Here is a 10,649-nt window from a genome sequence, read left to right on the forward strand (position 1 = left end):
ACCAACACACCTGGCTTGTGTTCATGTGGAATGGTTTGGGTTGTGAATGACTGAAAACCAAGTGGAAGGTGCATTATCATAGGGCTCTTCGATGTTTACTTAATGGGAGTGTGCAGGTTAGACCATCCAGTCGTTCACTTAAGCCACCACAGGCTTGGGCCCCACGGTCCATTTTTGCCATCCTCAGGGAATTGTGCTTTTGCTCACCCACTGCAGCCGTGGGTCACATCCACATCTGTGTTCCTTCAAGGAGTGAAGAGAAGGTCCAGGAGTTGGGGGGTCTGGTGTTGCCAAAGTAAGTCTTTCTCTTTTGTTAGGGAAGATACAACCTCTCTTGGAGGCCATGTGGGAACTCCCCTTTATGTCTCATCGGGTAGAACCAGGGGACACACGCTTCCTTTGACCAGACACTGACAGAGGAGGTGGGTTTCATTTGCAATACTATAGATCAGGAATTGCCCTGTGTTGCTGATCAAGGAATTTCCACTCACCAAACAAATGAAAAACCTAAATCCTAGCAGAAAGGCCAAAGCAGGGGGAGCTGCTGGGTAAGTAACAGTGTCAGGTGTCATCTCTCCAGGCCACTTGGTGCTCTGTCTCCACAGAATGCAGCAGGAAAATGTTAGAAGATTGCAAGAGAGCAGGTGGCGTGGTCATCAAGGGGCTTCAGCACCACCCCCTTTTTCTAAGGCTCTGAGGGGCCCACTGGACCTCTGAGGTTATAGCGTGCACCATAAATGCAGCTGGGTCCATCCTCACATGTGACAGGGAGCAAGTCAGTCTGGACTCTGGGCCTCAGTTTCTACTGTGGAAGAGCCAGATTGGACAGTGGGAAAGGGCCTTTTCTAGAGTTGGAGATGCCCATCTTAGGTGACCGCCCCACTCCTTCTGCCAGCTATAACGCCTCCTCAAAGGGCCTCTCTGTCCCTGTGCATCATCTGAGAGTGAGTCTGTGACTTTCGGCTCCCATCTGAGGTTTAGCTAGCTGCAAAAGGCCATCTTTGAGCAACAGCTATATTTGCCTTCAACATTTTGTATCCAGGCCCCTCTCTTCTTAACTGTGTGAACCAGATATTTGGGGTCACAATTAGCTGAACACAAAATTCTAATCATTACTGTCTTCTGAATGTATTTACCGGGAACTTAGGAGTTCATAAAGACCTCTCATGCCCAAGCCCATGGCCCAAGGGGATCCTGTGGGTGTCCTTTTCTGTTCCCTTTGAACTCAGTTTCTTTGGGGAATCTGCCTGGGACAGGTGAAGTCACATCTCCCAGAACCCCCTGCTTGCAATAGACAAGCTTTGGCTCCAGACCCTAGACCCTAGGACATCAACTCATTAACAGAGCCATCCTTGAAATGGATAGATATTCTTGGTATGACCATGGCTATATTCTTATTTAAAGAAATAAAAGCTGACTCCTGAATTGTCTGGCGAGAAATTATATCTAGTTTTCCCACCCTAAAGCAGAGCCCCTTCTTCCCAGCAACCTCTTCCCAACCCTGCAGCATCTTAAAAGCCTTGTCTCCTGGCATCAGCAGAGAGTGGGAAGTTTTAGCTTCCTCACATTCGAAGCCTTTTACACAGATGAAACTCCTCACATCACAGGAGGGAGCTTTTCCATTCTACGAATGGAGGTGTCTCATCAGCCTGAAATCTTTGCAACAAGATTTTCAGTTAAGTTGCACTGGAAATTATGGAGCCAGATAGGACTCAGGAGCTTGGAAGAATCATGATCTGCCTGTCCAAATGCCATTTCTAACATGGAGCCTCAGGCTGCCCACACCTTCCTGATCTCAAAGATAGAGGTGAGAATTCAACCTCAGAACACCCTGAATCCAATCAAGACCTTTATAATAAATTATCCAATCAGGCTTTATAGTAACAACAAGTTAATATGAACAAACAATAAGAAATACCAACAGATCAAAGAACTATCTTAATGTTTCTCCCACTTTAGACCTTGAGTCCCCCGAATTTCCTTGCCAAAGGTCACTGCCAACTCTGGCTCACATAGCCTTGTAGAAGCATTGCATATACACAAGACTATATAAAAAGAAAAGCTGGAGAGATGGCTCAGTGGTTAAGAGCACTGGCTGCTCTTCCAGAGGTCCTGAGTTCAGTTCCCAGCATGATGGTTCACAACCATCTGTAATAGGATCCAATGTGCTCTTCTGGTGTCTGAGGACAGTGACAGCGTAGTCACATATATAAATACTTGCTTCCTTCCAGTAGACAGAAGCCTAGAGCATGTATATTCTGCCGCGTTTCCTTCCACCACACGTGAAATCATCTATTTGGGGGTTATTCTATTTCAAGGCATATTAAGCTTGGATAAACTTTTTTCATTCAATAGTTACTTTTAAATCTGAATTAAGACAAAAATCAAAGGGAATGGAGAGATGGCTTAGTGATTAGCAGCACTGGCTCTTCTTCTAGAGAACCCACACTCAATTCCCAGCAACCACACAATAGCTCACAGCAATCAGTAACTACACTTCCAAGGAATCCAATATCCTCTTCTGGCCCTTATGGTCACCAGAAATGTATGTGATACACAGACATATGTGTGGGCAAACACTTACATACATGAAATAATAATATATACTTCTAAAAAGATAAAAGTCAAATTTTGTAGATGACACCATCTTGAAGTGTGTCCAGTCTAAGGCATCTACCTAGTGAGCCATACCCTGATTCCATCACCCTCCCCTCAAAAGATTTTCCCATCTCTTTCAGCGATCTGTGCCTCCTGTGGGAAGGCGGGTCCTGGTTTGTGTTCTTGGATTGGTTTTTGCCCACTGAACTTCACAGGAATGGCATCATATAGTTCATACTCTTGAGTCTGATTTCTTTTGCTTAACAAAATACTTTTGAAATTTATGCTGTTGCTGCGTATATCTGTTCATTTCTTTTCTGCCATTGTCTTGTAGTGTTCCGTTGTGAATTTGTTATAATCTGTCTGTTCTGTTGGTGGACACTTAGGTGTTTCCAGTTTGGGGCTATTATGAATAAACCTATTGTGAAAGTCTCTAGATACTTTGCTTTTGTGGACATATGTTTTCATTTTTTTTTTTTTTTTTGGAGGGCCTGAGAGTGAGTCTCCATCTTTTAAATAGCTGCTCATGTCTCACTGTAATTGGTGCAGGGCAGAGTAAACAAATCCCCTGTTGGTGGACATGTAGGGTACTTTTCATGTATGGCTGGCACTATCCAAGAGAACTCTGTGCACTAAATTTGTGCACATAAGAAGAGTATGTTCTGAGAATGACATGTGGGCTTGAAGGATGTGTATTTGATTCTGAGAAGCCAACATGAAGCAATGTGCTTTCTAAGAGGCTCTGTCCATGTGTGTCTGGGTGTCTGGGTCTGCTCTCACACCTGGGCAACTCCATGTGGAATCATATTCAACCCTTGATCCTTTAAAAATGCTATTTCATGGCATTCATTCATCTGTTCATTCGTTCATTCATTCATTCATTCATTCACTCATTCATTCATTCATGTGATGTCAGGGCCTGATGAATGCTAAGCTCTACCACTCAGATATAAGAACTGTGCATTTCTTTGTTATATTTCTTTAAGTTGTGAATAATGTTGGACATTTCCTTGTGTCTATAGAGTTATTTAGCCTCTTTCTGTAAGATTTCTGTTTCTTGCTCATTTTTAAGAAAGGCATTTAAAAGAGTTCTTTCTAGATCCAAGTGTTGGTGGTGCACACCTTTAATTCCAGCACTTGTGGAGCGGAGGCAGGAAGATCTCTGTGAGTTTGAGACCAGCCTGGTCAACATATCAAGCTCCAATACAGCCAGGGCTACTTAGTCCCTGTCTTAAAAATACAAGAAAGAGAGATGTATAGGGGAGAGACTAATTCTTATTTGTCAGAATTCTACGTGGACGAAATTAGATATGTCATGAGATTTTTGTATAAGACTCTCTGAGACGACTTACCCTGGCTTATTTCTTCTCATTTTTTGTTCAAAGTCTCACATATTTTTCCATAAGAATTTCTGAATCAGCTTCTCTGGTTCCAAAACAACTCTGGCTCTCTGGCCAGCATCTACCTCTCTGTCTCTATCTCCTATTCCTCTCACCCCAGGCAGTCTTGACCCCACTCTATGGACAATCTGGATGGGATAACTGTGCTGTACAGGGCTGCTGTTGCCGGAAGCTAGGGGGTTTTATTAGCTGCATGCCAATAGCAATTCCTCCTCCAGCTGTGGCAATGAAAATGTCTCCAGACATTGCCAGATGTCCCCAGGAGGGCAGAATCCCCTGTGACTGAGAGCAGTGGACTCCCTCACATCTAGCTGCATTAATGGCTTCTGATTGTTCCTTCTCCGCCTCAAATCTTTTCTTAGAAAAACTTCTTAAACTGCTTCACATCGCACACCCTCCCTGCCCGCCTGGCACTCTCCCTGCTGCCCTTGGCTTTCCTCCCTGGCGCTTCCCCCTTCTAACTTGCTTGGTAATTTACCTATTTCCTTCTATACTTTGTCCTCTCGCTCCCATCTCTAAGAATGCAAAGCCCGTGAGTGTGTGTTCACCTGTGGATCATCCTATGCCTAGAACATGGTAGCTACACAATAAATTCTGGCTGGCTGGCTGGCTGACTGGACCAGGATAGATTTGTACATCAAGTGGAAGGTGATACCTTTACAAGGTTGCCTTCTGGGAAAAGATGCCATTTCCTCCTATGGTCACTTTAAAAACAAAAAGATTTATTTATTTATTTTATGTATATGCGTACACTGTAGCTGTACAGATGGTTGTGAGCCATCATGTGGTTGCTGGGAATTGAACTCAGGACCTCTGCTCACTCTGGCCCCACTCTCTCTGGCCCAAAGATTTATATCATTATATGTAAGTACACTGTAGTTGTCTTTATCTGTAGTTGTCAGATCTCATTACGGATGGATGTGAGCTACCATGTGGTTGCTGGGATTTGAACTCAGGGCCTTTGTAAGAGCAGTCAGTGGTCTTACCCTCTGAGCCATCTCACCAGCCCCACATTTTGTTTTACTGCCTCGTGTATGTAACAATTTGTTTTAAACCATCTTTAAAAAATCATTTGTAGGCACCAAGGGTGATGGTTAGGGGCTCTTTCTGGGCCAGCTTGATAGCTCAGCTCGGTCTTTAGAAGCCAGACATGGTTGTTTACAGTGAAAATCCCAGTGGCCCTCAGCTGAAGCCCAAGGGCCAGCTGACCCTGGGTGCACAGCAGACCAGCAGAAACAAGAGAGACTCCATGAATGATGGATTGTCCCTCATACCCCCCAAGTCTTCACCAGGTAGTCTAGGAGAGTATTAGAAGAGAGACCTTGCCCTAGCAAACTGAGAGGAAGGCTCAGCACAAGAACCCCGTTATCCCCAGACCCTTCCAGATGGGCCCGTCTTGCCTAACATGAAGTGGAATCCCCAGTATCCTGGAAAGACAGCCAGCTCCAACCTCTGCACTGGGACACAACTTTTCCAAAGTTCTGAGAGCTCTTTCTTGGCTGCTACTCCCCAGCGTGGTCCTTGCTGGGTCTGTGATGAGGATGAATCTCAGACCCATCCCAACAGATGCAAGGTAACATTGACAGTATCCAGGGTACCTCCAGAGGCCTGGAGCTGTGCCCTACTACCACAAGCACCGAATCCCCAGTGTGGTTGCCAATGTCCTCACAAAACCAGGATTGTGAGATGAGCCCCTCTACTATACTCGGGTCACCAGACTCGTGACAGTTGTACAGGGCAGCGCCCTCTGCCCTGGACACAATGGTGCTTCTCTGAGAAGGGAGCTGGGTTTCTGAGGCTTGGCAGTCCAGACCTGCAGCCTGCAGGGCAGCTGAGACCAGGCTCTAGCCAACTGCTGGGCTGCGGCAGTGTCTGGCGGTTGGCCACTTCACAATGATGGCTACAAGGCTTCTCGATTTACTGTCCCTGTGGTGGGAAACCACAGCTATGATCGTTGGAGGCCTGTTTGAGTGTTGTGACAGAAAGGCCCAGTGCCCAGCCTTCCAAGCTCTTGGAAGCTCTTCCAAACACATCAGTGAAGTTTCCTCAAACACCCTCCTCCCACCTTATGCTCTGCTAGAAGCAAGAAACCTGCTGAGGGAGCGTTGGTTTCTGTGCACCAGTGAGAGACCCGTGATGACAAGGCTGTGGATGGAGAGCAGGGGCAGGGACAGGTGACAAAGGGCTTCCTGACCCTTGGTTCCCTTATCAGTGTTTTTTTCTGAGCCACTGGCTCCTTTCCTCAGGGCCTCATTGGGTGGCTCACAGAGCCAGGGTGATGCTACCTGGAACTTGGGTTTGGTACACAAAATGATTTTGAGAACAGGCAGGAAGCATCAGGACAGAGCTACAGCCCTCTAAACTGTGTCTTTTGGGCTACTAGGTTTCACAGAGGGGCTCATTCTGAACCTGCCAGCTTTACTGTGAAACTAGCTGGCCCTTTCAGCAGGTGACACTCCTTCAGCCATGGAAGAGTTGGGCTCAGGATTTGGGCATAGTAAATTGTAAATGTTGGCAATAATAGTGTAGAGAGGCCTAGGACAAGAACCCTGGGTCCAACAGTCCTCTCTCTCACATTCTAACCCCAAACCGCCCCACTGCTGTTTGAACTGTAGAGTGGGGTCCTCTGGCTTCACAGGACCTAGCTCCTCCATGTATCCAATAGTCAACCTGCCCCTCACTGGGCTAAAGAAGAGACAGTTGTCCTCACAGACTGATAGCCTTGCCTGCCAAACCTTCTGTCCAAGAGCCCTAAGTCTGGCTCTGGTTTGGTCTTCACTAACTCCTGGGTCAGGAAAGGAGAAAAGGAGGGAGGGAAAGAGTCTAGGTCCAGGTCTGAGACAGGCCCCTGGGCTGTCTGGAAGCTTACACCCTGCAATCGAGGGAAACCCTGCAGGGCAAACAGGAGCAGAGAGAGGGCAGGTAGAGCCATGATTATTGGGTGGGGTGCAGAAGAGGCCTGTGGGAGGGCAGGGCCCACCTTGAGAAGGCTGTGACCTAAAAATGGAGCATAAATGTTATATAAATAAAATACCTATGGAGAGTGTTTCTTTTTTAAAGTTAGGATTTATTTTAGTGCTCCCATTCTTAGCTAGCAAACAGTCTTCTCATGCCAGCTTCTGGTGGTTTCTGGCCAGCTAGCTGTTTCAGGTTGGGTGCCCTTAATCGGAGTCTACAGGTGTGTGTGTGTGTGACTGTAAAGAGCAATGCAATTTTGCTTTTATTGACCTTGCTCTGTGCCAGATCTGTGTTGCGGCAGGAGGTCACAGAAAGTAATGGCGTTCTCCTCCTGCCCTGGAGGACAAGCCTGGAGGCTAAGATTAGATTCATCCACGTGAACCACACAGAGGGCCTCGTGGAATGACTCCGTAGGCTTAGAGTCTTCAAAACCTACTTTAATAAGGGTTCTTAAACACTCCAACCTCCCCTCTAGCCCACTTACCAGACTTAAGGGGAAAGAAAGGTTAATAGGAAATGGGGGATGTGGGCCTGTTTAGAACTAGTTCTTTGGGGCAATTCCAATCTTCATTGTCAGGATATCAGCGGTCAGTACAAAACACCAAACATGCATCAGTAGCAGTAGCTGGATCCAGAAGAAACCTCGAGGCCAGGGAAGTGGCAAGAAGCAGCCAGAATACCAGGAGAAGTTTGAGAAGTTCTGTTGTGGATTGCCCTGGTGCTGTTTGTATTTTGATGCTAATTCCACTTCCCCTGGAGGGGCTGCCTGGGACAAGGAGTGAATCAGCAGTTACTCTGGTGACTTCTTGCAAACCTTTCCCTAATGAATAAAGATTTCAAGGAACCCATCTCTGGGAGAGTAGGAAAGACTTCCAGGTTGGAAAAAGGGACAGCGGAGGAGTAGAGGAGACTTGGCTGGCAGACAGGAGCATGGAGGCAAAAATGTAGGTAGCAGAGGCCCCCGGTTCAGGTGGCAGATCCATTGGGATCTGCTATAGGAGGATTTAACTTAGAATGGCTTATGAACTAGGATGCGTCACTCAGCGATTGATTTACCTGTTGATTCTAAACCAAGATTAAGTGGTGTTTTCCTTCACACAGAGACTCAGTAGAGTTCCAGAGAGAAAAGTATGGCAGCAAAGTGTGGGTTTACAAGAGGTACACCCCCAAAAGCCATGGGAATTTGGAGGCGTGGGACTGGCGTGGCAGCGACCTACCATGGGAACTTAGCAACCAGGTGGAGAGATTTCGGAGCTCCAGCTCCGGGTCAGAGAGTCTGCAGAGATGGGATAGGCTGGCCTGCCTGCCAGTGCACTGCCTGCATAGCGTGGATTGTCTTTTTAATATTTCACACTACAAAGTTCTCTGGCACACTTCTCTCTACCAAGTCATGACAAGTGAAGATTAGGGAAGACCAGCAAAGCGCTGCAAGGTGAACAAATGCAAGAGCATCCTCTCACTCTCTGTGGGGTTCTATTAAGTCTTTCTAAACATCATGCTCCCTCTCAAGTGTTCACTCTAGCAAAACATCACATCCACAAGACAGATCTAGAAAAATACCATGTTTCTGTTCTCAGCAAGACATCCACTCATGTGTCTACTCCAGAAAAGCATCCTCTCACGTCTGCTTCGGCAAAACATCTTCTTATCAGGCAGCTTCCAGAAAAACATCACATGACAACAACAGAGTCTTCAAAGAAACCAGAAGTTTCCATTTCAGGATTCTTAGCAAAGTTTGGAAGGCAGATGGTTTTTCAGACTCTCTCTCTTTTTTTTTTTTCTTACAAGAGACAGTTGGGAGCACCTGCTTGTGGGTCATATAAGGGCGAATAACAGAGAAACAAGACTCAGGCCATGTCTTGAGAAGTCTAGTGCTGGGCAGTGGGTGGCGCACACTCTGGGAAGCAGAGGCAGGCGGATTTCTGAGTTCGGGGCCAGCCTGGTCTACAGAATGAGTTCCAGGACAGCCAGGGTTACACAGAGAAACCCTGTCTCAGAGAGAGAGAGAGAGAGAGAAAGAGAGAGAGAGAGAGAAGAGAGAGAGGAGAGAGAGGAGAGAGAGAGGAGAGAGAGAGGAGAGAGAGGAGAGAGAGAGGAGAGAGAGAGGAGAGAGAGGAGAGAGAGAGAGGAGAGAGAGAGGAGAGAGAGGAGAGAGAGAGAGGAGAGGGAGAGAGGAGAGAGAGGGGGGGGAAGAGAGAGGAGAGAGAGAGAGAGAGAGAGAGAGCCTTCAGGGCAAAATAAGAGTATATGCAAAAGGTATCAAGGCAGAAAGAGAGAACCACTAGCCTATATAGGGTTATAAGACAAGGGTCTAGGGAATCTGACTTGATGGGTGCTTGGGAGCAGTGCTCCAGGACAAATCATACTGACACACAGGTCCTGAACTAGGCTTCCTCAGGCCCAAATACTTGTTAGCAAGGACATGGGAACAGCCACGGGGCTGCTGGATCAGGCTAGAGGTTTCAGGACAGTTTTGTGTGGCCTGTGGTGTTCTGAGAGTTGGGTTGTAGATCTTTCTCATGTGACAGGTGGCATTTTGTGGCATACTTTACATCTTTGAGTTTCATGTCCTCATGTCTAAAATTTAAGTTGTGTTGATTTGATACAGCTGCCTGGTAGAAGGTGTAAGCAGATGAGAAGGCTGGCACAGTGCCTTAGAGCCACATTCTGCATCTCTGGATGGATGGCACTATTCAGGCTTTACCAAAGGGCTGCCAGGAGGCTGGACCAAGCCTGGGAAGACTACTCTGACCCCCACTGGTGATACAGATTCATATCTAGGAGTGCCCAATCCCACCTTGGCTCTGTTGAGGTATTATCATGGGCTAAGAGGTGTACTACTCTCTGGCGGGTCTACTGGGAGGGGAGTCTTAATTGGTCCAGGCATGGTTGGTGAAGGGGGCTATCCATGTACCTAGCTGTTTTGTATTCTGATTTTCTTCCCTCCCTCCTTCCTCCCATGCTTCCCTTTACCTTTCTTTCCTCTCTCTTTTTCTAAACTTGGCAACATGAGCCTGCCTGTAGCAACCACGCCGTACAGTCAAGCAGTGGTCCATCCATTTATGTGAGTCCAAATCAGGAAGTTGAGCAGCATCCTGGAATTTTCCAGAGGGCAGAGGCTCTAAGACGGGCTTGACCCAGGCCTGCTCCTCACCTTAATACTGCAGAGCACAGACCTGAGGCCCAGAGCTGGGCTTGGGCAATACCACAGCTCCCCAGCTGCTTCCCACCTTCAGCAGCCTTCTGAGAAACTGCTGCTGACTTGGCCTTTCGAGCAGGCTGCCTGGGAGGGGCTCCAACAAGACCGGCCTTGTGAAAGGCCTGTTACCTGCCAGTGCAGGGCATCCAAAATAGCCTCTCAAAGGGCAACAAACCCTCTAATTCCATGTGTCCCAACAGCAGGTCGGTGTGGGGATAACTGTGATCTGGCTGGTCTCGGGCTGTAATTATGGAGTCAGAATAAAAAATTACAGGCATTGTGTGGGCTTGTTTTAAATATAACGTAATCCATACCGTCCTCTCTCTTATTTTCTAGATTTGAGGTGAAGTCTTTGGCAGCTGGCGTAGGTTTTGCCTGACGTGTAGCAGATAAAAATGGCCCTTTCCCAGTGAAGAGGGCTCTGTGGGAGGCCTCCCCAGACCCTTAGTGTTCCTCACTGCCCTCTGCCCACAACCACACATGGATACCCATCC

The sequence above is a fragment of the Apodemus sylvaticus genome, chromosome 10 (assembly GCF_947179515.1).
Source record: "Apodemus sylvaticus chromosome 10, mApoSyl1.1, whole genome shotgun sequence".
NCBI classification, from domain to species: domain Eukaryota; kingdom Metazoa; phylum Chordata; class Mammalia; order Rodentia; family Muridae; genus Apodemus; species Apodemus sylvaticus.